The 27,859-nt window shown below is 35.4% G+C and overlaps 1 non-coding gene across 1 annotated transcript; it reads right to left on the bottom strand.

Annotated features, from left to right (window-relative positions):
- Positions 1-16,985: 16,985 nt before the first annotated feature.
- Positions 16,986-17,155, bottom strand: LOC117286479. Its single transcript, XR_004517645.1, has one exon. It is a non-coding gene; the product is annotated as a U1 spliceosomal RNA (small nuclear RNA).
- Positions 17,156-27,859: the final 10,704 nt, after the last annotated feature.

Genomic DNA, 27,859 nt, shown 5'->3' on the forward strand with positions numbered 1-27,859 from the left:
CAGCTTTTAAGAGGTGTGGTACAAAGAGAATCCCCAGTATTAAATGTACATGCAGATGAATACATAAACCAAAAATATTAAACACCCTTAGAAAATATTGTACTTTGCCATATCACCTTGGAGTGTGTAAACCTTCCCTTCTCTCATCTGCTCTTATCTGTACAGTTATACACAACCTAGAGGTCACAAGGCAGTATACCGCCTGCCAGAAATCCATGTAAATAAGTGAGCAGACACTGGGTTGGCACTTTTGGGTCAGTCTTGCATTTGTAAACCTATTGAATGAAGGCTGCATTCAGTACTACTTAAGCAGAGCCAATTATGAAAAAGAAAAGAGGAGTATTTCTGCATATCTTCAAACTGAACAACAGCTATTTCTAAGCAATCTATTTATGAAGTATGTTCCCTCTCCATTCACAAAGTTAGAAATTCAGACAACTTTAGCATATTTTCTGTTTCTTGTCCATAGAAGCCCATTTTCCCAAGGCAGGAAAGGGTTACCTGCAAAGGGCTGCTTCTATCAACACAAAAATATTTGCTAATGGACAAATGAAATACAGCTTAATCAGAAAATGTCTAGGATTGTCATGTGGAAAAGCATATCTATGTTATAAGATCAATGGGAATCTGAAACACTTTGTTAAAGCTTTACTATTAATCCTTATGAAATGTAGGGATTTTGCTGCCTGTGGTTCAATTGTGATGCTATTTTCTCCCTTGTTTCTAAATACTGTGATGATCAAAATGGTGAAGGTCCTTAGGGATAGACCAAGATTACTCCATTTATCTAATATTCTGGAGCTCAGACCAACCCTGAGCTTCACTTTTCAAGAATAGGAATTTCCAGAGGGACTAGTTAGCTAACTTTGCTTTTAAGGGTCATTTCGTCTTATAAATTGGGGGTTCTATTTCAGTTCAAGATTTTCACCTTCAATTTCCAAGTAAAAGTAATAGCTCAGAGGCTTACCTTAGCACCTGTTCTCAGAGAATCATGTATGGCAGTGGTGACAAGGACTGAACATTATAGGTCACAGAGATTGTGTGAGGAATTTCTAAAAGTAGCTGGAAAAAATGTTCCATCAACTCCAGTAATTTCCCACATTTTGCTCTCGGGTGTACAAATTTTAAATTAAATATTTAGTCCATCTCTAACTGCAATGATTAGTAGCACCCCAAATAGGGAAGCATATCATGAGTATACAGAGTAAACTAAAATTACAAGACACCCAAGAAGTCTAATTCTTAACTCTGTGATTCTGAAAACTTCCAACATGGCCATCTCTCTTTGCATGTTTAGTAGTATGTATGACTCTGCCTGAAGAGTGAGAGTAGACCTGAAAGCTGTTTCATGTCCTATGTTGTCTTAGGACATGTCACCCCGTGACTCCATTGGGATTTGTATTGGTCAGGTCCTCTGCACTAGAACAAAAAAATGTGGCATACACAGTTTAAAGGAGGAAAGGTTTACTGTGGTTGATAGTATTTGTCAGCTGCTACAAGGTAGGGACATCATGATGAGACACCATGGGGGAGGAGACAGCTTGCTACATGGCAGCTAGGAAGCAGAAAACATGGGAAGAGTTGCAGTGAGATTTATTTCCCCAAAAGGTACACCTCCAGTGATCCCTCTCCTCTGACTGGGCTCCATTTCCTAACGGCACACTCAGCTATGAACTTCAGTGAACTAATCTACTGATGAGTACAGGGCCTCCAAGATCTAATCGCCTCTCTGTGAGTCTCTTACTCTAATCAAGTTGACAATTAAGATGCACTGGTACAAGATTTCAGAGATGTACATCACTGAGATTTAGAGTAATGCAGTGCTTACAACAGTAAAAAAAAAAAAAAAAAAAAATTGGGAAAATTTGTGTGGACTGGAACAAAAGTTAGCCCCAAGTCTCTTTCTTTTCTCCTGTATGTATTGTGCAGTACAGAGGCCACTCTGACTGGCCTGGAACATCATTTATACCAGACACAGACCCTGATCATGGTGGAAGTTGATTAGATGTAGATGGAAGAGTTTAGTGGTCAATGCCATGCCTACAGGGAACGTCTGTGTAAAACACAGTTTTCTTATTCCAATTTCAGGAAGCAGCATTCTTATCAGGAAACCAGATAAAGAATTCCTTTCCTAGTCCAAGGATGGGGAGGAAAAATGATTAGATCAAGACTTCCTTGTCTTTGTCCCCACTGTTCCGTGTGCACACACATATACATACCAACACAAATTTCTGAGGATGGCACTTCGCAGTTAAAGAACCAGTGACTAATTTATCACTTGGCAGTGAGCACCATATACATGAGCATCCAGGGAGGCACTCAGACCCAATGTTAACCCAGTCTTTTGTTCCTTGGCCCTACCTTTTATAGATTACATTCTTGTTTTTATTCATTAAGTAGTTCTTAATCTAATTATTGAATATTCAGTTAATAATGATTCATTGGGGATTTGCAGGACTAGCTAGTAGTTAAAGGGCATGCAGTTATGATGTCAAGAAAGTATAACAACAGTGTTTACTGCTTTCATGGATATATCATTTTGAATAGATGCTGTGGTCAAGTACAGGTTTTGAGGTGGAAAATGTTCAGTCAGTTACAAGCAATAAAGTAAAGTTGCTATGGAAGACTTGGGCATGTGGGTAGGTATGAAATTTGAATAAAGAATGGGAAGGAGATATGTTTTCAGGTTCTCAAGAAGTATGAGGATATACTGTAGTTAGAACAAGTGCAAGAAAATATACTTTCATATGAAAGGTGGATCATGCAGAAGAGGAGTATTGACTGAACAGAATAAATAGCTACAGAACAGAAATTAGAGTTACTTCACAACAATCTTGGACTCCCAGGCTGAAAAGTGTGGGCCAAATCCGAGGCAATCTAACAAAAGTAGCTTCAAATACACTATATTTTGGGAGTAATAAACAGATTAATACACAAACAAGGTATTTATAAAATTAAGATTTTTTTTCAATCTACTTTTATGGCTGATTCAGGAGTACAACACTGAGTGGGCATGTTCTATAGGCGATTACAACAGGCATTCTTTTTTTCCTTAACATCATTCTGCTTTACAGGATTCTCAACCCAGTCACTTACCAGTGAATAATCTGTCACATGGCACATAGAAGGTATGCATTTACTTTATTTACTTATCCATTTGTACCTAACAAGTTCATACTGAGTACTTGTTATATGCTAAACACCATTCTGAGCTCTGGGGATTCAGAGACAAGAGATAGAGAAGTTTCTTCTTTGCTGAAAGAATATTTCCTGTGAAAACCTGATATACACTAAATTGACATATATACATCCTAATAAACTTTCAGACAGTGCATGCTTAAAGAAAAATATTGCAAGGTGATAATATGTAAGATGGCTGTTTTGATAGAAGTCTATGGAAGTTCCTGAGAATAGGTAAACTTTGTGGAGAGATCTGACTGAAATAAGGCAGAAGCCATTGAATATTTGGGAGGGGGAATGTTTATTTCATGCAGAGAAAATAGCAAAATGCAAAGGAGATCACAGGACTTTTGTGACCATATTTTTAGGGATTTGTTTTCTATTGTAAATGTGGAAAAAAGCTATGAAGAATTTATTGCTGTTCACTAGTTTATTGGTATATAGTGAACAGACAGTAGCAGGAGAAAAGGAGAAATAGGAAACACTTAGTGTAGTCCAGGTGGGAAATACCTGTGGCTCAGAGTGGGGCATATTGGTAAAAGTTGAGGAAAGTATTCTTTTGGAATAGGAAGAAAAGGGCTAAAGGTGTAGGGAAAATGGGAAGGGTAGGGGAAAGGTAATAAGGGAAAAGAAAAAATATGACAAAATGAAAAAATGGAAATAAAGTGTTTACAAATGGGAAGGGGAGGAGGGGTGAAGGGAGGGCACTGACAAGGGGAAAAAATGAGAACCAAGACCTGTCATGTAAAGGTACAAGATCCCAATGATGAATGTAATTGTACTCTGTACCTAAAATGTACCAATAAACTCAATAAAAGAAAAAAAAGAAAGTATTCTTTTGGGAAATCTGAAGGATGAATCAATAGGACTTGCTCATATGCTAGAAAATGTGCATAAAGAAAAAAAGAATTTCTTTCTTTTACTTTTTTTAAAAACCTAAGCAATTAGGTCAATGGTAAAAGCATTTACTAAAATATGGAAAATCTGGAGATGGGCTATAATTAAGGGGATTGGACTTGAAAAATTAAATTTTAGGTATGGATGTAGTTATATACTTGGAACTCTAGGGAGAAATCAGTGATAAAGACACTCAGCTGGACTCAACTTAAAACCATGGAACTAAGTGAAATTACGCATGGAGAAAAGTTAGTGGAGGACAGGGGATTAAGAATAAATGAAAAATGCCAAAGTCTTTGGAGGTCAGTAAAGGAAGGAGGAACCAGAGAAGAAAACACTGAGTCTAGAATGAGGTAAGGCACCAACTGGGTTGAAAAGGTCCTGAGGCCAGGTAAAGAAGGTGTTATAAGAAGGACGATCTGATGTATCCCATGGCATTGAAAGATCAAAGAAGATGAGAATTGAAAAGGGCCATTGACCTTATAATTGAAATGCAGTTTGTGAACTTGACAAGAGTCGCAATGATATTGACTTTCTTTAAGTCAAGAAAGTTAAGAGACATTTGAGATGAGGACGTGAAAATGGTGAGAGTTTCCTTTTTTCTGAGAGTTTCATTTTTAGGACCATAAAGTTTCCAGGTAACCACTGGAGGAGCAGGTATGAGCTGTATCACCACCTAAAATACCATGTGACTAGGAATGACTTCTGACACCCAGGGAGGGGAAACTTGGTGATACAGAAGAGGAGGGGATGGCTACAGGAACGGAGTCCCAAGGAAGACTCAAGGAGATGGGGAAGAGTTTTCAAGTGAGGGGTTTTGCTTTCACAGCAATAGAGCGTGTGTAGTCATGATAATGCTGAGGGAAGCAGAGAAGGATACAGCTAGAAGATAGGTTGGTGGATACTATGGTGGGAAAGTGAGGTTCTTCCTTCTTATTCAATGTTTAATTGAAGGAGATACTGAAACATTTGCTCTAGGGAGAGCCAAGGAAGAAAATGAGCATAAGCAATATAGTCAGAGCAAATGCTCCTGAGCACATGGCAGCCCTATGTGAGTCCCAGATACACAGTTCCTGGAAAACAGGGGGAGCAGATGGGACCAGCCTGACAGGCATCCTCCAGAGAGTGCAATAAAGGGATACCAAGGGAGCTCTTTTTAAGTAAAGGCTGATGCTGAGCCGGGGGCTGATTTGCCATCTGCCAACAAGCTCTGCTATGACAACCAAAGGCCAATCTTTCTAGGTCTTTGGAGGACAAGGTGCTATCCCTAGAAAATGTGCTTTTGTCTGTGCACTTGGACCCACAGGCCCTCTTTTGAGGGCCTGAGTTAGTGTGTTTTAAGGAACACAACACGAGAGAGGCTTGAAGGAGTCTTGAAGGAGTGAAGTTCTAGATAGATTCCCTTTCCAAAAAGTGTAATTTTGGATACAATAATCTAAAGTTTTGATTAGTAAAAAAATAAGGAGAGATGGGAGCAGCAAACTGTTCTATGAAATCTTCAGAGAAGGATTCAGTGTTCCTTAGCAAACAGCCCAGGTTTCTGGTCCTATTCTTCTTTTTTCTTTAAAAAAATTTAAATTGACATATAGTAATTGCATATATTAGGGGTAAGCAGTGTAATATTTCAATATATGTATACAATATGAATTGATCAGATTAGAATCCTTGCCACAAAGATCACCTCAAGAGCTCATCATTTCTTTGTGTTGGAACATTCAACGTGCTTGCCACTAGCTACTGTGTAATATACAATTAATTGTCACCTTTATTTTCCCTACTGTGCTATACATTAGAAAGTGTTTCTCCTATCCAGCTGAATTCCTATTAACCATTTTCTGTGTTTTTCCTGTAGTAGTCTTCCCAGCTGATTGTGACAACTATTCTACTCTATAATTCTGTAAAATAAACTTTTAAAATTTCTACAAGTAAGAATATGCAATTACCCTTGCGATTCACTTCCTAGCGCAGTGAATTTTGGAAAATAGTTTGGAAAACATGTGGGCTTGTTATAGAATCCATCTAAATCAAGGCACACAATAGCATTGAGAAGACTAAGCATTATTCTTTAAACTATGCTAAAGCAAAACAAAAACCAAACAGAACAAAATATTAGAGACTGCATGTTTCAGAGGAAGTTTCTTGAAACAAGAGTGGCATATCCAGGAGAGTCACCAGTTCTTTCCTCCCCACTGAAGACTGAAAGCTGAAAAATATCTCCAAAAGAAGTGGCTGATACGCGCAAACCCATATTCACTGATTATGACACACATGACAAAGCTTCTGGAAAACTGGGAATCATGCGTACCAATTAACCTTACAATCATTTTTCTCAAAACCACTATCATATTGGTACTCTCGGATAGACTCAAGCTGGTATCACATCCCTTTTCTATTGTACATTGTCTCAATTATGTAAGGGAGTGGGCAACCATGTAGAAAACTGGCCTTTGAAGGTCATCTTTGTCAGAAAATAACTTGACATAAATATTTTCCATGTATCCAGAATTATTTCATTTGTATTGTGTTGAGCCCATAGTAGCCCTCTTTATTACAGTGATAAGAGGTACAGTTTCTTGGGTCCAAAACTCCCATGTACTTCCAAGTACTTGAAAGCAAAAATAAAGCAAGGGCAGATAAAATAGAAAGCAGGCACTACTTAAGTTGCTCCAGCCAGAATATTGAGGGTTTTCCTACGAGAAAATAGATAAAACAATTTTTCTGAAGTATTTAGGAAAATTTTCTCTTGTTCTACTTTATTTTACTTTTAAATTTTGTTATAAATTTCTTTTCAAGGCAAGTGAAGTGTTGGAAAAGGATCAATAAAGTTGTGCTCACAGCATTTTATTGATCTTCTTTTCCCCTTTTTAATTTTTATTTGTCCAAAGAAAAAAATGTAGGAAACAGGTTAAAAGGGAGAAGTCATGATTTTTCTTTACCATCCTTTTTTCCTTTCTAAATTGTAGTTCAAACAAAAACTCTCCTGGCAAAGCAGTTACTGATGATGTGAATCAAAGCCTCTCTTGCCTTCTTGGTGAAAGCAGGCACCTGATGTTTGGGTCCAAAGAACAGCCTTTCATTACAGAGGAGACTGATGCTTTGTGAACTTCAGAACACTCTGAGAGGGAAGGGAATTCAACTTGGACTCTTTCCTATTTTTTATGTCATTTAGTGCTCCAACACACCCAATAACTTCAAGAGGTGAGATCCAGCAAATACCTTATTAAGGAGGACTGTGTGAACATCCTTGAGATTTTGAGAGGAAAAGAGTTGCTAAAAGAAATTTGCTGTAATGGATTTAGCATTTACAAACATCCTTGTATATAACCACCTAAAAGCACCAAATATGTTTCACTTGTCCTATCACAATAAAATCCCCAAAGCCTATCTCAAAATCCTGGGAGACCACCATGCTCACAAAACCAATGAAGTAGCCATCTCTCTTCCTTTACCTAATTAAATTTTCGTTTTAGCAAATATTTTTCTGAGGGCCTTCTGTGTACTATAAACTGTTGTAGATTCTTTGTATGCATTGGTTCATCAGTGAGCGAGACAGACTTCTTGTGGGGGCTTTCATTCTAGCAAGCAAGACAGATACTAAAAAACATGAACAATGTAATAAATATATGAGGGAAACAAAGCTTAAGAATAGGGTGCTCCTACAATGTACACTTTAATAATATGTTTCCATGTATACTATTTTCATAAATATTGTGGATTTTGTAGGAAAAAAAATCCAAGTCAGTGAAGTTGGAATAGGTGTCATGTTATCATTTTCCTCTTCTGTCACTCACTTTCAATGCTGACTTTCACTCCAGAAGTGCTCATGAGGTTTGCTTAATACATAGGTAGACCAGAAATGCTAGCTGGAACCCCTGGTGCTTTGTCTTCTGGATGTCAAGCACAGGGAACCAGACTTTCCCTGTGGGTGGCAGACACAAATCACTGTTCTGAAACTTTCTCCCTCATCCTGGGCTGGCTGCCTCGCCTAATCACGTCTGCTTACTGTTACCAAAATAACTGTCTCCGGTACTGCAAGTCTTTAGGGCATCTCTCTACACTAAGGGATGTGCTATGGTATCGTTTTTCCTCCATCACAGAAGACCAGTATTTCTTAAAGGATCAGGATGACACCATTAATATGAGTTGATATAATATACAGGAAGAGAAAGATAGTTACATGGGAAGCATAGAGGTTCAAGGGAGGCACACCTCAATGGCTGTTGGTTTTAGAGTATGTCTGGGGCACATTCATACCCATGTTTATAGCAGCACAATTGATAATAGCTAAATCATGGAAGTGGTCCATATGCCCACCAACAGATGAGCAGACAAACAAAATGTGGAATTTACAAACAATGGATTACTCCTTTGTCATAAAGAAAGACAAACTTGGTCATTTGTAGGAAAATGTATGCATCTTGAGACCATAATGTTAAGTGAAATAAATCAGAAACACAAGTTTAAGTATTGCATACTTTCTCTTATATGAGAAACCCAAAATACAAATAAATAGCAAAATAAAAGACTGATAGTAGGAAGTAAAGTGATAAAACTTTCTTAAATCAGAGAGGGATCAAGAGATGGAGGAGGGTAAGGAAGGGAAGGGAAAAGGATGAAAAAAAAAGACTTAAGATGTGTCATGTATATGTACCAAGAAGAGAGTGGGAGGGAAAGAAAGAAAGACTGAACTGAGTGACTCACTTTGTCTGAAGGTGACTCTATTTCCTCTTTTTCCCCTGCTCCACAGTGTGTAATAGAAATCCTACCTTTATGTTATTCCTACTCCTCTCACTTTCAGGGATTCCATAGGACCTAACTTTGGCTTTTTGTTAAAAGTAAGTGTTCCGTGTAGCAAGACTTCTGTTTTGTTTGTTTCCAATACCACTAAACCAGTATCTAAAATAAATTCTCTCATTACCATGAGTGCTTAGGCAGGGCATAAGATCTGTAGAACTTTTCCTCAGAGCCATAGTCAAGGACAGATGCTCTTCTCACAGCTGCAGGATATGAACATGCCCTCTAAAATGTATATTTTGGGTTCAAATCTTAGTCTTGCTACTTGCAAACAGAAGAGCAGTAGCACCCATCTGTAACACAGAGATGATAATGTTGTTTGTCGATGGGCAAAGTTTTTCCTTAAAAGAGTAGATAATAAATATATTAGGTTTTTGCCAGCCAAGATGTAAAAGTGAAGATGTTATAGAGGTATTCATGTAAACCCTTAAAAAAGTAAAACCAATCATAGCTCACAGGTGATAATAACATGGGAAACTATTTAGAATCATGAACCACAGTTTGCTGACCTCTGAGATGACTCATTTTATCAAATTGCTACAAAATAATATATGTAAATGTAAGTAATTTATGAGATAATTTGAAACATGGAGTAAACATTCAGCAAGATTATTTCCTCCTTTCTTCTCTTGTAAAGGAAAAAAATTACGAAAAAAACGAAATATAGTCCTTTTTTGGACCATAGTTTAACCTCTTTTCTTAATTCTTAATATACCATGTATATTGCCAGATTTCAATAGCTTTGCAATAGCCTTAGAGTAAATCCACCTCCCTTCCTTCTCTTAAGAAAATTTTTTCCTTAAATTCTTGTATTGGTACATTTTAGGTATACAAAACATTTACATTCATCATTGGGAATTTCTTCCTTTTCATGATGTATCTTGGTTCTTAGTTTTCCCCCATTCCCCTGTCCTCTCTTTACACCCTCCACCCTTCCCTATTTACATTTTTTCCTTTTCTCATATTTTTCTTTTCTCTTCTTTCTTTTCCACTACCCCTCACACTTCCCATAATCCTTTAGAACTTTTCTTCTTATTTCACATTATCCATTATACATTTTGATCCTTATTTACATTTTTAGATTTTCATACCAGAGAAACCAATCAGTACTTTCACATGTGTCTCCTATTTATTTCACTTAAGCGTATGGCCTCAGTGTGGATCCATTTAGCTATAAATGTCTCTAGTTTCTCATTCTTTATGCCTGAGTAGTACTCCATTTTAGAAAAAAAAAATGTCTGTTTTATCCAGTCTCAAGTTGATGGGAAATAGGGCTGTTTTCAAGTTTTAGCTATTACAAATTGTGCTCCTATAAACATGGATATGCATATATCACTGTGATATGATTCTTTAAAAACTTTTGGGAAGATACCCAACAAAGGAATAGCTGGGTCAAATGGGTCCTCTAATCCTAGTGTTTTGAAGCATCTCCATATTGATTTCCACAGTGGTTGCACCAGTCTGCACTCCCATCAACAATGGAGAAGGGCTCCTGTTTCCAACAACCCCAACAGCATTTGTTATTGGTTGATTTTTTGATAGCAGCCGTTCTTTCCGGGATGAGGTGGAATCTCATTGTTGTTTTCATCTGCATCTCTTGAATGACCATTGATGTTGAACATTTTTTCATATATTTATTTGCCGCTTTTACATCTTTGTCTGAGAAATGTCTCTTCATTTCAGATGCCCATTTTTTAATTTGGTCTTTATATTTAGGGGGCCTGATTTTTTTGAGTTCTTTATATTCTAGATAGTAGTCCTCTGTCTGAGGAACAGCTGATAAAATTTTTCCCCACACTGTAGGTTGTCTCTTAGTTCTGTTGGTAGTTTCTTTTGCAGTGCAGAAGCTTTTTAATAAGATGAGATCACAGTTGTTGATTCTTTGTGCTACTTCCCATTCTACTGAGGTTTTGTCCATAGAGTCTCTTCCTATGCCAATGTCTTCAAGAGTCTACATCCATCTTTTGGAAAGTTTAGCATTTCTGTCTTAATATTTAGATCTTTAATCCACTTTTATTTTAGTTTAGTGCCTGGTGAAAGATACCAGTCTAGTTTTAATCTTTGATAAGTTGAAATCCAGTTTTTCTAACACCATTTATTGAAGAAGCTATCTTTACTGTGATGATGATTGGCTCCCTTGTCAAAGATGAGGTAGCTAAGCGTGTCTTGCTATTCTCAACTATTCCACTGATCCTTGGGGCTGTTTCTTTGGCAGTACCATGCTATTTTTGTCACAGTGGCTTTGCAGTATAGTTTCAAATTGGGGATTGTGATACTCCCTCTCATGTATCTTTTGCCTAGAATGGCTTTTGCTATTCTAGGTGTCTTCTGGATCTAAATGAATTTTTGGATTGTTTTCTGTATTCTATGAAGTATACTTTTGGAATTTCAATTGGGATTGCATTAAAACTATACGGAAGTTTTGGAAGTATGGCCATTTTTGCTGTATTGGTTCCTCCTTCCCAGTAACAAGAATGTCTTTCCATAGTCTTATATCCTCTTCTATCTCTTTTTTCAGAGTGCAGTAGTCTTCAATGTAGAGGCTTTTTACTTCCTTCATTAGGTTGATTCCTAGATATTTCATTTTGGGGGGTTCTGTTATGAAAGTATTTATTTCTCTAATTTCTCTCAGTGAGTCTGTTATTTGTGTACAAGAAGGCTATGAACTTTTGAGAGTTGATTGTGTATCCTGCTACTCTACAGAATCTGTCAATTAAGTCTAGATTTTTTGCAAAGTTTTTAGCATCTTCTATGTTGAGTATCACATCATCAGCAAATAATGACATTTTAACTTCTTTCCTATCTTTATTCCTTTTATTTCTTTCTCTTGTTTAATTGCTGTGGCTGATGTTTCCAGAATGATATTGAACAGGATTGGTGACAGTGAACATTTTTGTCTTGTTTCTGATTTTACCATGAACGTTTTTATTTTTTGACCATTTAGTATGATGTTGGCTGTTAGTTTTTTAATAGATATCCTTCATCAGGTTGAAGTAATTACTTTTTATTTCAATTTTCTGTAGGGTTTTTATCATGAATGTTGGTTTTTGTCAAATGCTTTTTCTGCATTTATTGAGATTATCATACAGATTTTGTTCTTGGCTCTGTTAATATAGTGTATTACATTTATTGATTTGCATGTGTTGAACAGTCCTTGCATCCCTGGTATAAATCCGATTTAGTCAGGGTGTATGATCTTCTTGATGATTCATTGAATTTTTTTTTTCCAGTATCTTGTTGAGGATTTTTGCATCTATGTTCATTAGGGAGATTGGCCTAGTTTTTTTGTTTGTTTGTTTGTTTGTTTGTTTTTCTTTCTCTGGTTTTGGAATCAAAGTAACATTTGCTTCCCAGAATGAATTTGAGAGTTTTATTACCCTTTCAATTTCATTGAAGAGTTAAAAGAGTAGCAACAATATTTCTTCTCTAAATGTCTTGTAGAATTCTAGGATCTAGGCTTAATTTTGTTGGTAAATTTTTAATTACATTTTCGATTTCACTGATTGTATTTGGGGTGTTTAGAACTTTTATATCTTCTTCATTCAAATTTGTTTATTCATATGTATCTAGGAATCTGTCCATTTCTTCTGTTTCCCATTTTATTAGAGTACAATTTCTGAAAATATGTTTTGATGATCCTCTGGATTTCTGCTGGATCTGTTGTGACTCCACCTTTTTTGTTTCTAATTGTATGGATTTGAGCCTTTTCTTTCATTTTCTTGATAAGGTTAGCTAAGGGTTTAACAATTTTATTTATTCTTTTGAAAAACCAAGTCTTCAATTTTTTGAATTTTTTGTATCATTCTCTTAGTTTCCATTACATTGATTTCTGCTCTGATCTTTATAATATCCTTCCTTGTATGAACTTTGGGACTATCTGGCTCTTCCCTTTCTAGGAGGTTGAGGTTCAGCATTAGGTTGTTTATTTGAGCTCTCTCTGTTTTCCTAGTATTGGCATTCACTGCTATGGAATTCTCTCATAGAACTACTTCAGTTATGTCCTGTAGATTCCTGTATGTTGTATTGGAATTATCATGTAATTGTAGAAACTGCCTAACTTCTTTAATTTCCTCTGTGATCCATTGGTTGTTCAGGAGAGCGTTATTTATTTTCCATATGTTTGTGAAGTTCTTGAAGTTTCTTATGCTACTGACCCCCAATTCTATTGCACTATGTCCTGATGATATACAGGGAATAGCTTCAATTTCTTTGAATTTACTTAAGCATGTCCTATGATCTAGAATGTGGTCTATTTTGGAGAATGACCTGGGTGCATCCAACAAAAATGTATATACTGATTTTGTGGGATGGAACACTGTAGACATCTATTAAGCCCAATTGTTCAAAAGTTTGGTTCAGTTCCAGTTTTTCATCATTGATTTTCTGTCTAGATAATCTGTCTATTTGTAACAGTGGAGCATTGAGGCCTCCCACTACTATTGTATTAGCATTTATTTCATTTTTCATGTCCATTAATATTTGTTTTGTATAATTGGGAGCACTAGTATTTGGTGCATATATATATATTTATGATTGTCATCTCTTCTTGGATTGATCCCTTTACAAGGATGTAATGACCTCCTTTGTTCCTCTTATTTGATTTTGGTTTGAAATATACCTTATCTCCAAAGAAAATAGCTACCTCTGTTTTTTTTCTGGGTTCATGCCACATGGAGAACTGTTTTCCATCCTTTTACTTTCAGTCTATGAATTTCTTTCTGAATTAAGTATGTTTCTTTTACGAAGTATATTGTTGGATTTTGCTTTTTAATCCATTTAGCCAGTCTATTTCTTTTAAATGATGAATTAAGGACATTAACATTCATGGTTATAATTGATACAAATTCGCTCATCCTTCTCATGATATTTTACTGTTGTTGGCTCTTTTATTTTTTATTTTTCCTCCTTTCCTTTTAATTTCTAGCCTCATCTGTTGGTTTTGCTCTGTTGGTCCTCACGGAGTTGTGACCCTTTATTGTCTTTTCCCAGGGTATTGTTTAGAATTATGTGGAGTTCTGTTTTAATATTCATGAAGTTTGTCAGGTGTTATTTCTCGTGAAAGTATATAATTTCCCAATCTATTTTGAAAGATAAAATTTCAGGATACAACAGTCTAGGTTGGAGTGTATTCTCTTTTAGGGATTGAAATACCTCCCTCCAGGCTCTCCTTGACTTGAGGGTTTGTGTTGAAAAGTCTGCTGTGATTCTGATGGGCTTTCCTTTGTATGCGATTTATTTCTTTTTTCTAACTGCTTGTAGGATTTTGTTCTGTTGGGTTTCTGGGATTTTGACTAATATATATCTAGGTATAGAATTTCTTTTCAATCCTGGCTAGTTGGAGTCCTATATGCCTCTCTTATCTGCCTATCAAATTCTTTTCCTCTGTTCAGAACTTTTCTGTAATTAATTCTGTGAACAGTTTTTTAAATGTCATTTGTACTTTCTCCTGCTTTTTTTGTGAAATCCTATCAGCCTTATGTTATTCTTCTTTGCATCATCTAGCAAGTGCTGGATTTATTTTTCATGGTCCCTTACTATTTTCAAGCAATCTCTCTTCTCATGGTTACTAACCACAATCCTCTCTTCTATGTCTGATATTCTATCTTCACATTTGCTCAATCTGCTGTTAATACTTTCAATGGAGGTGTTTTTTGTTTATTTGTTTCTTTGTTTGTTGGTACCAGGGATTGAACTTGGGTCCTTACACTTGTGAGGCAGGCAGCGGAACCACTGAGCTAAATCTCAGGCCCCTTCAATGGAGTTTTTAATCTCTCAGATATCTGTTGGAATCTGTTTCATGGATTCCATTTTCTTTCTTATGTTGGGCATTCATGGTTTCCATTTCTTTCCTATGCTGGGAATTCATGGCTTCCATCTTGGTCCTGAGCTCATCTTTTTTTTTTTTTTTTAATTTGTTTCTGTTCTAGAGTCTCTAATCATGTCTTTCATTCTGCTCACTGTCTCTGTAGTTATCTGGGAAATTATTTCTGTTTTGAATTTTTCTAGAGCCTTATTCATCTCTTTTGTTTCTTCATGTGCTATCAGTTCAGAGTGTCCAGGTGGTTGATTTCCCCCAGAATTTGACTTTGGTGTGCTGGAAGTCTGAATTTGCACCTTTCTTAAGTGTATTCTCATTTCTAATTTTATTTTTGATTCTGTTTTTTGTTTGTTTGTTTGTTTAATTCCTGGCCTGATACTTCAATATTGTTTATTGTGAGTATCCTAATTACTTTTGCTTAGAGCCTTTATGAAGTCACTGCTTCTCAGAGATATCTTCCAGGTATTGCTGATCTTTTCAGGTTTTGAGTCTCTGGAGACTCTTAGGCAATTTTGTTTTCAGTGTACCAGGGAGGGCAACTGATTAGATCAATCCTGACACTGTAGGACTCTGTTGAAGACAAGAGGTAAAGACAGAATTAAGGAACAAAGAAAAGAACAAAACAAACTAATTGTAATAGGGAAGCTAGAAGCTGTATTCACCTTAATGACAATCAGGAGAAGGAAAGAGAGAGAATGAAAATCTGAAATAGGACAGGAACAAGAACAAAAAGTGAGACAAGTGAAGAAAGAGAAGGCAGAAAGAGAAAAAGACAAACAAAAAGGGCCTTTTCCTTCAGGGTATGTTTCTGCTGTCATGACAGACAATCTGGGCAACAGTGTGCAGATCTATGTCCTTTAGTTTCAGAAATCCAGCTGTAGTCTGCTGAGATTCAGGTTGACTTCTGGCTGCAAGACTCAAATTGAGCTCCCTAACCTACTGCATGATTGAACTCTGGAAGGTTTTACTGCAGGTTCCAGGTGCACTTTCCCCAAAGTGAGTTGGGTTTCTGATGGGAGGTGCTGAACCCACCAACTTACCAACCATGGTGGTCCAGTGTACATTTACTGCAGGGATTCTCTTCACTTTCCCAGTTGGCTTCAATTTTCATCAAGGGGCCTCAGAGAGGTCCTTTCAGTTGTTCACTTCTGCTCTACATTCTGGAGCTCATAACCATGACCTTTATGGTCCTGGGCGCTTCTGTAGTGAAGATCCAGATACTGGCATGGCCAGAACAGCTGTCTAGGGTCCTGCTTAGGGATGGTGCCATACCATTAGGTTCTGGGGTGGTGGTGAGTGGTACTGGGCCATACCATGTGACAGTTGCAGAGAAGTAATTTTACAGATGACACTGAGATTCACAGATGTGAAATAACTTTACTAAGAATGATACAATGTAACTTGGTTATGATTTAAACTGTTTTCTCTGGGAAGCCCAAGTCCTAGAGTATTCTCTATTGCATTATGTAGTATCTGTATAGGGCCAAATGGTAAGCCCCAGTTAACCTCTGACATAAATCATTTTTTCTGATGGTTAGTGGTCAAGCTTAATGATGGTGTAACTGGCTATAATTAAACCTGAGACTTATTGTTTAGTGAATAAGACTGGCCAACATAGTAAATAGGATGAAATATGGGCTAGATCAGAGGCCAAAGGTCTGGCTAGATGAAGAGAGGTTTCTGGACTTATGTAAGGCACATCTGTATGTAAGCCTTTCAGTAAATTCCAAGCTTACTTAGCTAAGCTATTGCTTTTCTCTGATCCTGATTTCCCTATTTATAGTATGGCAACAGTAAGATCTACTTCATCTCATTATACAAATTAGTAAGGATGTATGAAAACTACTTCACACAATTCTTGGTATTCACTAAGTTAGCCCATCAATTGCTCAATTTCCACTGTCATCCTCATTTTATTGATATGATATATTCTGGAATGGAACTTGGATCAGAAATTGGACTTTCAATTTTTGGGTAAATTTTCTTCAATAGCTTCATCCCTATACTTCTTACCCAATGTTCCTATCTACAGGGAACCTATATTTCAGCAAGATGTTCTGTTAGTGAAGTTACTATATTAAAGGCTACAAAGTTGTTTGATAAGAAATGCTTCTAAAAGGAGTCAGTTGAGAGAAAAAAGAAAACTGTCACTATAGCATGAAGCAAAATCTACCGTTTTGAATCTGTTTAAAGATGTATAGTGTCTCTTTTTAAAGATGATGCTTTAATAATGTCCCATCAGGTATTCAAATACTGTATGGTTAGAAATAAATTATTTCTACATCCTTTATTTTAATAGAGTAAAGCACAAACACAGTCCCCCACTACAACAAATTATTTAGCTGAGTTTTCCACATTTGGGGAAATTGCAGGAGTAGGGAGTAGCACATCTTAAATGCAATGGATAAATCTTGCTCTGGGGAAACCACCTTTGTGATCATGATATCTCTCCTGTCAGGTAAGTATTCCACCTACATTTTTAACAACTGGTTTGTTTTTGAGTCACTCCCACAATGTCTTACAGATTTTTTAAAATTTTGGTGTTTATAATCTTTTAAGATCATTTTTATTTTTAGTACTAAATGGAAAAGCTTATTTTTTACTTGACTTTGTATTTGCCTTCCATCAGGATAGAGGGATTCATTTATATAATTTACTTATATATACCAAAGATAGTTCTTAGTAGTGGGGATACTGGTAACAAAGACAGACTCTACCCTCTAAAAACTTACATCCAGTGGTACCTATTTATGAGTACATAAATCTAGTTTATCTTAACCTCTCTAAACAGCTAGTGGAGAGAAATAAAGCTGTTTCCTATTTTTACTCAAAATTATTCATTTTATATTAAAAACTAATGGATTACAATACAACACAATTGAAATGTATTTTTTTGGGTACTTTACTATTCATAAAGCTCTTGGGTAATGTAATAGTTTTAAAATGTAGCCTTTAACCATAACTAATATGAATTCTAATTGGGCAGAACAAATCATAAATAGAGAGCTAAACAATATCACATTCAAATGATAATTTGAACAATGCCAAGAAAAGTTGTCATGGGGGTTGGACATCTTTGGAGGCTCATTATCAGAGACTCTGAATTCACTCTGTGAATAAGGAGCAGACAAGGCAATTTTTGTTTCTGCTTCTTTATTCTTTTTTTTTTTTTATTTTTTTTTATTGAGTATTGGTACATCTCATTTTTTTCCCCTTACCTCTGCCCTCCCTTCACCCCCTCCTCCCCTCCCCATCTACAAACACTTTATTTTCATCTTCTCATTCTCTCACATTTTTTTCTTTTCCCTTTTTGTTCTTCCCCTACGTATCACACCTTCCCTACATCTTTAGCTCCTTTCCTCCCATTTCTAGATGTCAGTAATCTTATTAGAATCTTATGCATTGTTGCAGAATATTCACACCAGGGAAACTATTCGGTATTTACACATGTGGGACTTATTTATTTCACTTAGGAGTATATTCTTACACTGGAAGAGCAGAAACAAAAAAAAAAATCTCAGGAAATAAAGCCATCTTTCTTCTTTTTGTAAAAACCTGTGTGACCTCTCTTCCAATCAGAAAAGGGTTCCCCTTGGCAACCATATCACTCATCCTCCTTCACAACACAGCTCTGTAAATAAAAGTTATTTTGAGGAGACCAACTAAAAATTACTCTTTAGAAAATTATTTGCTTTGTCTTATTCCAAATCACATGATGACATGGATCCTTATTGAAAAGAAGTATATTTTCTATACATTATAACATTTTGAGAAAAAATTTAATAATTTTCAAACACATTTATTTAAGAACTAGTGACAGCCTTTAGTATAACAACTTACAACCCTGAAAACATTTGACCATTTTGCAATTCTTTTGGCTAGCTCCATCAAATATATAAGCTCATTTTGGTTTTAGATGTGATTGAGGACAAATGATGAAATCAAGTAGAATAGCATGGCCTTCTAAGTCATAGTTAATTGTATATAATTAAAGTTTGTCTGAAAAGTACATAAAACAAATCAAAAACTGTATTTCTCCCAAATCCAAGTAAATCTATTCTAGAAACAGTGAGATTGACATTATCATAGTGATAGTTTTCAGAAGGTCTAACTCATATCTTTTTTTAAAAAAAAATCTGTTCCAACATAGAGGGTTTAATGATTTCTTAAGACACAATGTTTTGTTTTCAACATTGCATGCAACTTATTTTACGCCAAGGAGAATGAAGATTTAACCACCAGTACCTTTAGCTTTTGTGTAGAACTCAGGTTTCAGAAAATATTGAGTCAGCTAACTTTTGCCTTTCCTCTTCTGGAGAAATCTTGCCTTTTCCCAGCCATTGAAGAAGTGGTCTCTGCAAGTATTTTAAGAACGTGTGAACAATTCTCCCATTTCAACAGTTCTGTTATTTTCATTCATTCAGAACTGCAATATGACTAGCAGGACTGAAATCTTTGAAAAACTTTATATACAGTAGTTACATGGAATGAAGAGCTTTTCAACACTGAAATGTTTGAAGACTTGAAAAATGAATGGAGTTTTGGTGCATCTGATGAAATTATTCTTTTTTTTATTCTTTTCTTTCTTTCTTTTTTTTTTTTGTACCAGGGATTGAACTCTGGCCTTTGAGCTTACGAGGCAGGCAATGGAACCACTGAGCTAAATCTCTGGCCCATGAAATTATTCTTTTGACAGTAAAACAAAGCTAAGAGATCATGTCTCCTGAGGGTGATGGCCACCTTTCTTTTCAGAGAGGCCCATTATGGGGCAGGTAAGACCTTCAATTTCCCCACATAACTGCATTTCTATGATAGATCATGTCAAGAAATTAACTAACTCACAATCCTACTCTTAAAATACTAACACTACTGCTGAGCAATAATGTCATTATTCAATTTACACCTTTCTCAACTGATTACAATGTCAGATTGCTTTTACCATCCCACTCACCTGGAAAAAAGAAGGTGGTTTTGGAAACAGAAATTATTTAGGCCAATTAGCAATTGTCACCACATTTAGATGTTAAAACAGATCTTCTGTGTAACTGTAGGAAGTTTGTGGTAGCTGAGAAAAGCCTGGAAAGCAGAAGGCTGCATGCCTCTTGCTGGCATTTCACAATTCTTCAGTGAACTGCTTTGGGCCTTTCTGCTGAATCTATTTCAGAAACATGTTATAGCCATATTCCATGCTCCCAGTGTTTCTCTTATTCATTCTATCTTCTTTGTTCTCCTGATAATTTTCACATGCTAATTCACTCAGAAAATTTGATTGAGCTTCTGCCATTTATGAGTCAGATAAGGTGCAAAGATCTGAGATAACACTGTAACCAATGGAGATACAACTGATCCTCACAAGTCTTAAGGGTTTATGAAAATAAGAGATAGATATCAAATTGTGCATAAAATTATAAATGATCCATAGTTATAAAAGGAGTTTAAAATGGTGTTTCAGACTTGTCTTTGTTAACAGGCAAAAAGATCAATGGGACAAAACTAAGAGAATAGAAATAGACCACCACAAATATAGTGAACTGATCATTGATGAAAGAAACAAAGGCAAACCAAGAGGAAAAGACAGACTTTTCAACAAGTGTTGAAAGGACATCCACCTGCAAAACAAAGCAGTCTGACAAACCTAAACACAAACCTTGTAGCCTTCATAAAGATTAAAACTCTGATGAGTAGTTTCATGTGTTGACTTCACTGGGGCAAGGAATGTTGAGAGAGTTGGTAAAGCTTTATTTGGAGGTATGGCTTTGAGGGTATCTCTGCAACATATTAACATTTGAACATTTAACTGAGTAAATATCACTCTTGCTAATGTGGATAGACATGTTTCAATCTTTTGAGGCAACACACAAAATAAAGTGGAAGAGGGGTAAATTTGCTCTCTGTTTGAGTTGATATATCCATCTTTGGTCTTCAGACATTGGCACTGATTCTTGGGAATTCAGGCTCAATCTGGGAATGAGATCATTGTAAACTTGCCCTCCACTCTCAGGCTTTTGGACTATGGCTTAATTTTGCCTCTAGCTTTTCTTATTCTCCAATTTGCAGAGAGCAGATTGTGGGGCTTCTCAGCTTCTATAACGGTGTGCAATTAATTTATGTAGTAATATTCCTTCTAAAAATGTATAATTACATCTATATCGATACCTATATTTGTATTTATATCTATATCTTTAGCTGTCGCATCTCTTATCAATTTTGTTTTTCTACAAAAACCTGACATACACACAAATTCAAAGTGGATCACAGGCCTAAATGTAAAAATATAAAACCATAAAACTCCTGAAAAATAACAGAAGAAAATCTAGGAGCCTTTGGGTATGGCAATAACTTTTTATATATAACATCAAAAAAAGATCTATAAATGAAATAATTCATAAGTGAACTTCATTAAAACTAAAAACTTGTGCTCTTTTAAGACACAGCCAAGACAATAAGAAGACAAGCCACAGTCTGAGAAAAAATATTTGCAAAAAAATATTTCTCCTCAAAAACTGTTACCCAGCATATACAAAGAACTTGGAAAATTCATAAGGACACAAATGAGCCAAGAAAAATGGGCAAAAACAAGATAGTGTGACATTACTAGCTTTGTTATTTTTGTTACATTATTGGGCCATTGGGGGTCATCTGTACTTTCTCCTAAATTTCAGGATTTTTTTCCCTAGTTTTGTGAAATATCTCATTGATATTTTGATGGAGATTACATGGAAACTGTAAATTGCTTTGGTTTTATGAACATTTTTACAGTATCAACTCTGGCCCATGAACATGGGACAGCTTTCCCTTTTTTCACTACTTCAATTTACTATATCAATGTTCTATAAATTTCATTTAGAGATCCTTCACTCACTTGATTAAGTTTATTTCTGTTATAGCTACTTTTTATTTATAAATGTTATAGCAACATTTTATTTCTATTATAGCTACTTCAAATGGGATTGCTTTCATGATTTTTTTCCTCAAAGTTTTATTATAAAAATGCTACTGATTTCTGTATGTTGGCTTTATATCTTGAAATTTGCTGAATTAATTTGTCAATCCTAAATTTGATTCCCATCTTTCCTATTCATACGCCTTTTATTTATTCTCTTGCCGTGTCCTGGAAAGATTTTGAACTTCACTACTATATTGAATATAAGTGGTGAAAGTGGGAATCCTTTTCTTGTTTCGGGTATTATAGAAAGTATTTTCAGTTTTTCTGCACTTGATTTGTCATATATAACCTTTTTAGGTTGAGGTATTATTTTTCTGAACTTAATTTGTTCAAGGTTCTTTTTCTCCTGTAAGATGCATCTATTTTGCTTCTGGTTGTTTATCCAAAGGAAAAGAGATGAGAATATTAAAGAGATACTACACTGTTATGTTTATAATGGGAGTCACTAGTCACAACAGATAAGATATAGACTCAACCTAGGTACAAATCAACAAATTAATTGATTTAAAATGTGGAATATAAATATTAATATATATTAAAGCATTATTCTGGTATAAAAATGCAATTTTGGCATTTGTAGCAAGATGAATGGACCAGGAGAACATTAATTGAAAGAAGCCACACACAGAAATGCAATTACCACGTGTTCTGTCTCATGTATAGAAGCTAAGAAACCAATTTGAAAGTAAAATAGTGATTGCTAGAGTTTGAGAATGGTGAGGGGGAAGGGAATAATGGGGACTTGTTAACGATAACCTAAATACGGTTGATTGAAAGGATATGTTCTGGTGTTCCACAGCACGGTCAGATAACTGTAGTTTACAATAATTTATTTCATATATTTCATGAAGATTTAGAAGAGAGGATTTTGAGATTTCCAAAATAAAGAAATAAGAAATAGAGGTAAATTCTAATTATCCTAATTTGGTCAATACATGATGTATATATGTGTGGAAAATCACATTGTAACTCATTAATATGAAAAATTAGTATATATTAATCAAAACATAAAATAAACATAACAAATAGTCTGAATATAAATTTCACCAAAGAATTTTACACATAAGAAATAATACTGTGAAAACAGTTTAACATGACAGGAAGAAGCTGAAAATTAAAACATTAATGATGTACTGGCACACTTGTGAGAATTACCAAATCCCCAAATACTTACCAAAACTGATAAGGATAAGGAACAACCCGAATTCTCATAAATTTCAGGGGAAAATGTAAAATGTTGCAGCCAATTTGGAAAATAGTTTGGGAACCTCTTGCCAAATTAAACCCATTATTACTCTTAAAATTCAGCAATTGTGCTTTATAGTGTCTACTCAAATGAGTTGAAAACTGTATCCGCGCAAAAATTTTTTACCTGAATGTTTATAGCAGCTCTATTCATAATTCTCAAAAGATTAAAGCAATCAGGATATTTTTCTATTGGTGAATACATAAATTGTTGTAATCTAGGTACTGTACCTCCATCATAGAGATAATTAAGCTATCAGGCCATGAAAAGACATAGAAGAATCTTAACTGCTTATTAGTAAGTGAAGAAGCCAATATGAAAAGATTATATAGTGTATGAGTCTATTTAAATGACATTCTAGAAATAGAAAAAAGTAGCAAAAAAAAAATCATTTTTTGTCAAGGATTGGAGAAAAGGAAGAATGAATAGGTGGGGTGCAAAGGATGTTTAGGGTGATGAAATTTGACTGTATGATATTATAATGACAGATATGTTACGTATTTTGCAAAACCAATAAAAAGTGCAAGGACAAGACAACACAGCATACAGCACGATCTCTAAATTATATATGTGTATCAATTTTAGTTTATCAATTGTAACAAATGTCCCACTCACTCTGGGGCAGACCAGTGGAAGTAAGGGTGAACACCTAGGAGAGGAGATTTTTCTGTATTCTATGCTCAATCTTTCTGTGAGCCCTGATCTATTAGAAAAAAAATATTAAAAAGGGATCTACATAGTGAGATAGGCACTTATCATTAATAGAAACAGTTCTTAATGATGGACTAATGATTTTGATAATCCTATTTTTCTTAAAGGAATAAAAATGCTGGCAAATATTATGAAAGACATCTTTTTTCTGAACTCTAAAAATTACCCAAAGGCTTACAACAATCTGAATAATATTTAAGAAAAATGATGTCTCTTAGAAAGAACATCAAGATTTGTGATGCATTATCTTACCTTATTTTTATTTCCTTTTCTCTTTCTGTATAGTAGCCTTGACAACCAGAAATCTTCTAACTATAGTAGATACTAAAACCAGATTTTCAAGACCAGGAGCCACGACAAATTTAGAGCTCTCCAAAGGTCCCATTTCCCATGAATTACCAGTATTTTACCTGTCTGGCAGCATGAATAATTTCACTCACAAGAATGATTCATAGCTTATTTACCGGATCTGATTCAGAGCTTATTCTGTATGAATAGCCTTATCCTAGAATGTTTGTTAGTAATAATCATTGCAAATTGTTTAGCATTGTAGGTGCCTGAGGTTATAAAACCAGAAATGAATAAACAAAGGCTATCAAAAATCTTGGAAGAAAACAAGAGGATTGTAATAGGAGTATTTTAAGCTCTGACATATTCTAAGATAACAAAATGGGAATGTTCATGTGCCAAGCTCTCGTATTCTCAGGAAAAACTGAGATGGTACCTAATTTTTCTCTGCTGGATGATTTGGGACTCTGCACAAACAAGAATTTAAGATTAAGGTAGAATTTAAAGTGCCTCCCAGAGCATCAAAGTTGTGCCCTAATACACAGAACCACTTTGCAAGAGCAGAAGATTCATTGGCTCACGTAACTTAGGAAAATACCTGTTAACTTACAAATTGGACACTAAGCTAAAAAAGCAAAAGCTTCACTGGTTACATATGAAAAATAATACAGACTTTATAAAATTACCTCAGGAAAATCACTAAGCAAAAACATAATAAAAAGAACATAAAAACATAAGCAGCACAATACCACCAGACCCTAAGGTATGACCCTCTTATTCTCTGAAATTATAAAAATATATATTCACTGTATAAGAAAAAAATTAACAGAATCTGTCCTTCAAGAAGTACAGAAATTTAACTAACTAGACAAAAGTAATAAATTACAAATTACAAATATATTTTAAAAAGCACATTTAAAGAATCCAAGGAAATCATGAGAATAATGTCTCATGAAATAGAGAATATCAATAAAGGGAAATTAAAAGAATAACCAAGCAGAAACTCTGTTGTAGCAAAGTACAATATCTCAAGCTAAGATTTTACTAAAGGAACCCTATGAAAGTTTTAAATAGGTAGAAAAAAGAATCCTCAATCTTGAAAAAGGTCAATAGAGACTATGGAATTGGAGGAACAGAAAGGATAAAAGAATGAATTAAAGACAGCATCAGATCCCTGTGAGATACTGTCAAGTGCACACACACCCACAATTGGAATCCTAGAAAAGTAAAAGAAAGAAATTACCAAAAATAATATTTGAAGAAGTAATGGCCAAAGCATTGCAAATTATAACAAAATTAATGTAAACATTCTAAAAGCTCAACAAACTCCAAGTAGGAGTCCTACTTCAAAACAGAACTCCAACTTTATTCCAAGTAAATTCAAAAGTTTCAAATCAAGACATGTTATAATAAAGGTTTGAACAGCTCAAACATACTTAACCTAAAATAAAGAAAGGAATGATTGATCATCTACAAGAGATCTTTCATAAATCTAACAACTGACTTTTTAACATCAGAAACCTTGGCAGTTAGACAGCAAGCAGTACGATGGCCTATTCAAAGTACAGAAAACTGAAGAAATGGGGATAAGCTTTTATTCAGCACTTCTATATCCAGCAAGTATACTCCTTCCTTCAAAAAGGAAGGAAAAATTAAGATACTCCTAGTAAAAGAAAACCTGAGAGAATTCCTTGCTAGCAGATTTTCTCTAAAAGAACAAAAAATGTTATATTTCATGATGAAATCAAAGGAGTCCGGACAGTAAATCAAATGTACAGGAAGAAATAAAGAGTGTTAGAGAAGGTGACTATGTATATAATAGAAGACAATAAAAGTATCCTCATCTATAACTTCATTTCTGTATGGTTTATAACACAGCTTTAAAATAGTAACAAAACTATACTGGTAGGTATATAATGCATGAGGATTTCATGTCTTTAGAACTAATACCATAAAAGAAGAGGTGATGAACAGAGGCATAATGGAACAATTTATATATACAATTTATAATGATATTTTTATTTATTAAATTTATTGGTACATTTTAGGTATACAACATGCTGATATTCATTGCTGGGAATTTGTACTTTCACATAATATATCTTGGTTCTTATTTTTCTCCTGATTCCCCTACCCTCCCTGCAATTCATCCCCCATCCCCATTTACAAAGACTTTGTTTCCATTTTTTCCTTTTCTCATATTTATTCCTTTCCCTTTTCACTTCCCCTTCCCCTTCTCCTTTGGTTCTTTTCTTCCTATTTCACATTATCTATTATACCTTTTAGTCCTTATTTGCACTTTCAATTTCTCAAACTAGAGAAACTATTCAGTATTTCCACATGTATGTCCTATTTATTTCATGTAATATAATTTGGCCTTGATGTAAACCCATTTAGTGATAAATGTCTCAAGTTTCTCATTCTTAATGGCTGAGTAGTATTCCATTTTATTAAACAAACCTTCTTTTTCCAGTATACAGTTGATGGCCAATTGGGCTGTTTCCAAGTTTTAGCTATTAAAAAGCTGTGCTGCTATAAACATGGGTTCACAGATATTGCTATGGTATAATTCTTTTAATTCTTTTGGGAAGATACCCAGCAGGGAAATACCTGGTTCAAATGGGACCTCTAATCCTAGTTTTTTGAGGTATCTACATCCTGATTTTCACAGTGGTTGCATGAGTCTACACTCCCACCAATAGTGGAAAAGTGTTCCTTTTCACCACATATCTGCCAGTATTTGTTAATGGTTGATTTTTTTTCATAGCAGTCATTCTTTCTGGGATGAGGTGGAATCTCAGCATTGCTTTCATTTGTGTCTCTCAAATGACCACTGATGTTGAACAGTTTTTCATGTTTATTTGCTGCTTTCCCTTTTTGAGAAATGTCTGTTCATTTCAGATGACCACTTTTGGATTAAGTCTTTAAATTTGGGTGGTCTGATTTTTTAAGGCCCTTTATATATTCTAGGTAGTAGATCTTTTTCTGAGGAACAACTGGTAAAAATTTTTCCCACATTATAGGTTGTTTCTTAGCTCTATTGGAGGTTTCTCATGCAGTGCAGAAACTTTTTAATAAGATGAGATCCCAGTTGATTCTTTGTGCTAGTGATGACTAATATTTTTTTTCATGAAATCTTTTCCTAAACCATTGTCTTCAAGAGTTCTATATAACCTCTCTTTTAGCTGGTTTAGTGCTTCTGTTTTCATATTTAGGTCTTTAATGAATTTCAATTTTATTTTAGTTTCTTTTTCCTTACTCCCTTTCCCCTACCCTTCCCACTTTCCCTACACCTGTAGCCCTTTTCTTCCTATTTCACATTGTTAATTATCCCATTAGGATCTTGTGTACTATTATAGTTTCTTATTTTATTTTTTCCAGATCCTCTTTTGTTGCCAGTTCAGTAAGTCAAGGTGGTTGAGTATCAGATTGTTCCATCTCATTACCCCCTTGGGGTTGCCATAGGTGATCTGTATGTCTGAGTGTGAGTCTTGGTTACATGTCTTCTCATTTCAAGAGATGCAGCCTGCTGCACCTTTGTTGAGGATAGTTTTTTGCTCACCCAGTGGGCTTCAATTCTCAGCTAGCCTCTGAGACGCTTTCTCTTTGCTGCTCACTATTGTACCAATTCCTGGATTCAGAATGATGGCCTTCTGGATCCCTGTGCTGTGCTGTTGTCCAAGCAGGTTTCTGGCTGGGGCCTGTGTACACTTAGTATGGTATCTGGGCATGTGTCTGGCTGGGGCCTGACCACCTGTGTAGCAGTTGTCTAGGAGGGCCTTTGGCTGGGGGCTGTGCACTCAAGTCACTGGTGTCTGAGTAGGCTTCTAGCTGGGGTCTGCTGCACACGTACTAATGCACACCTCTGGCTGTTGTTTGCATACCTGAGCAATTATTCTCTATGTAGGCCTTTGGCCCGGGCCTGTGGGCCCAAGCCATTGGGGTCTGGGCAGGTTACTGGCTGGGACCTGTGAACCCA

The sequence above is a fragment of the Fukomys damarensis genome, unplaced genomic scaffold (assembly GCF_012274545.1).
Source record: "Fukomys damarensis isolate Sample0158 unplaced genomic scaffold, DMR_v1.0_HiC HiC_scaffold_16, whole genome shotgun sequence".
Classification (NCBI taxonomy): Eukaryota; Metazoa; Chordata; class Mammalia; order Rodentia; family Bathyergidae; genus Fukomys; species Fukomys damarensis.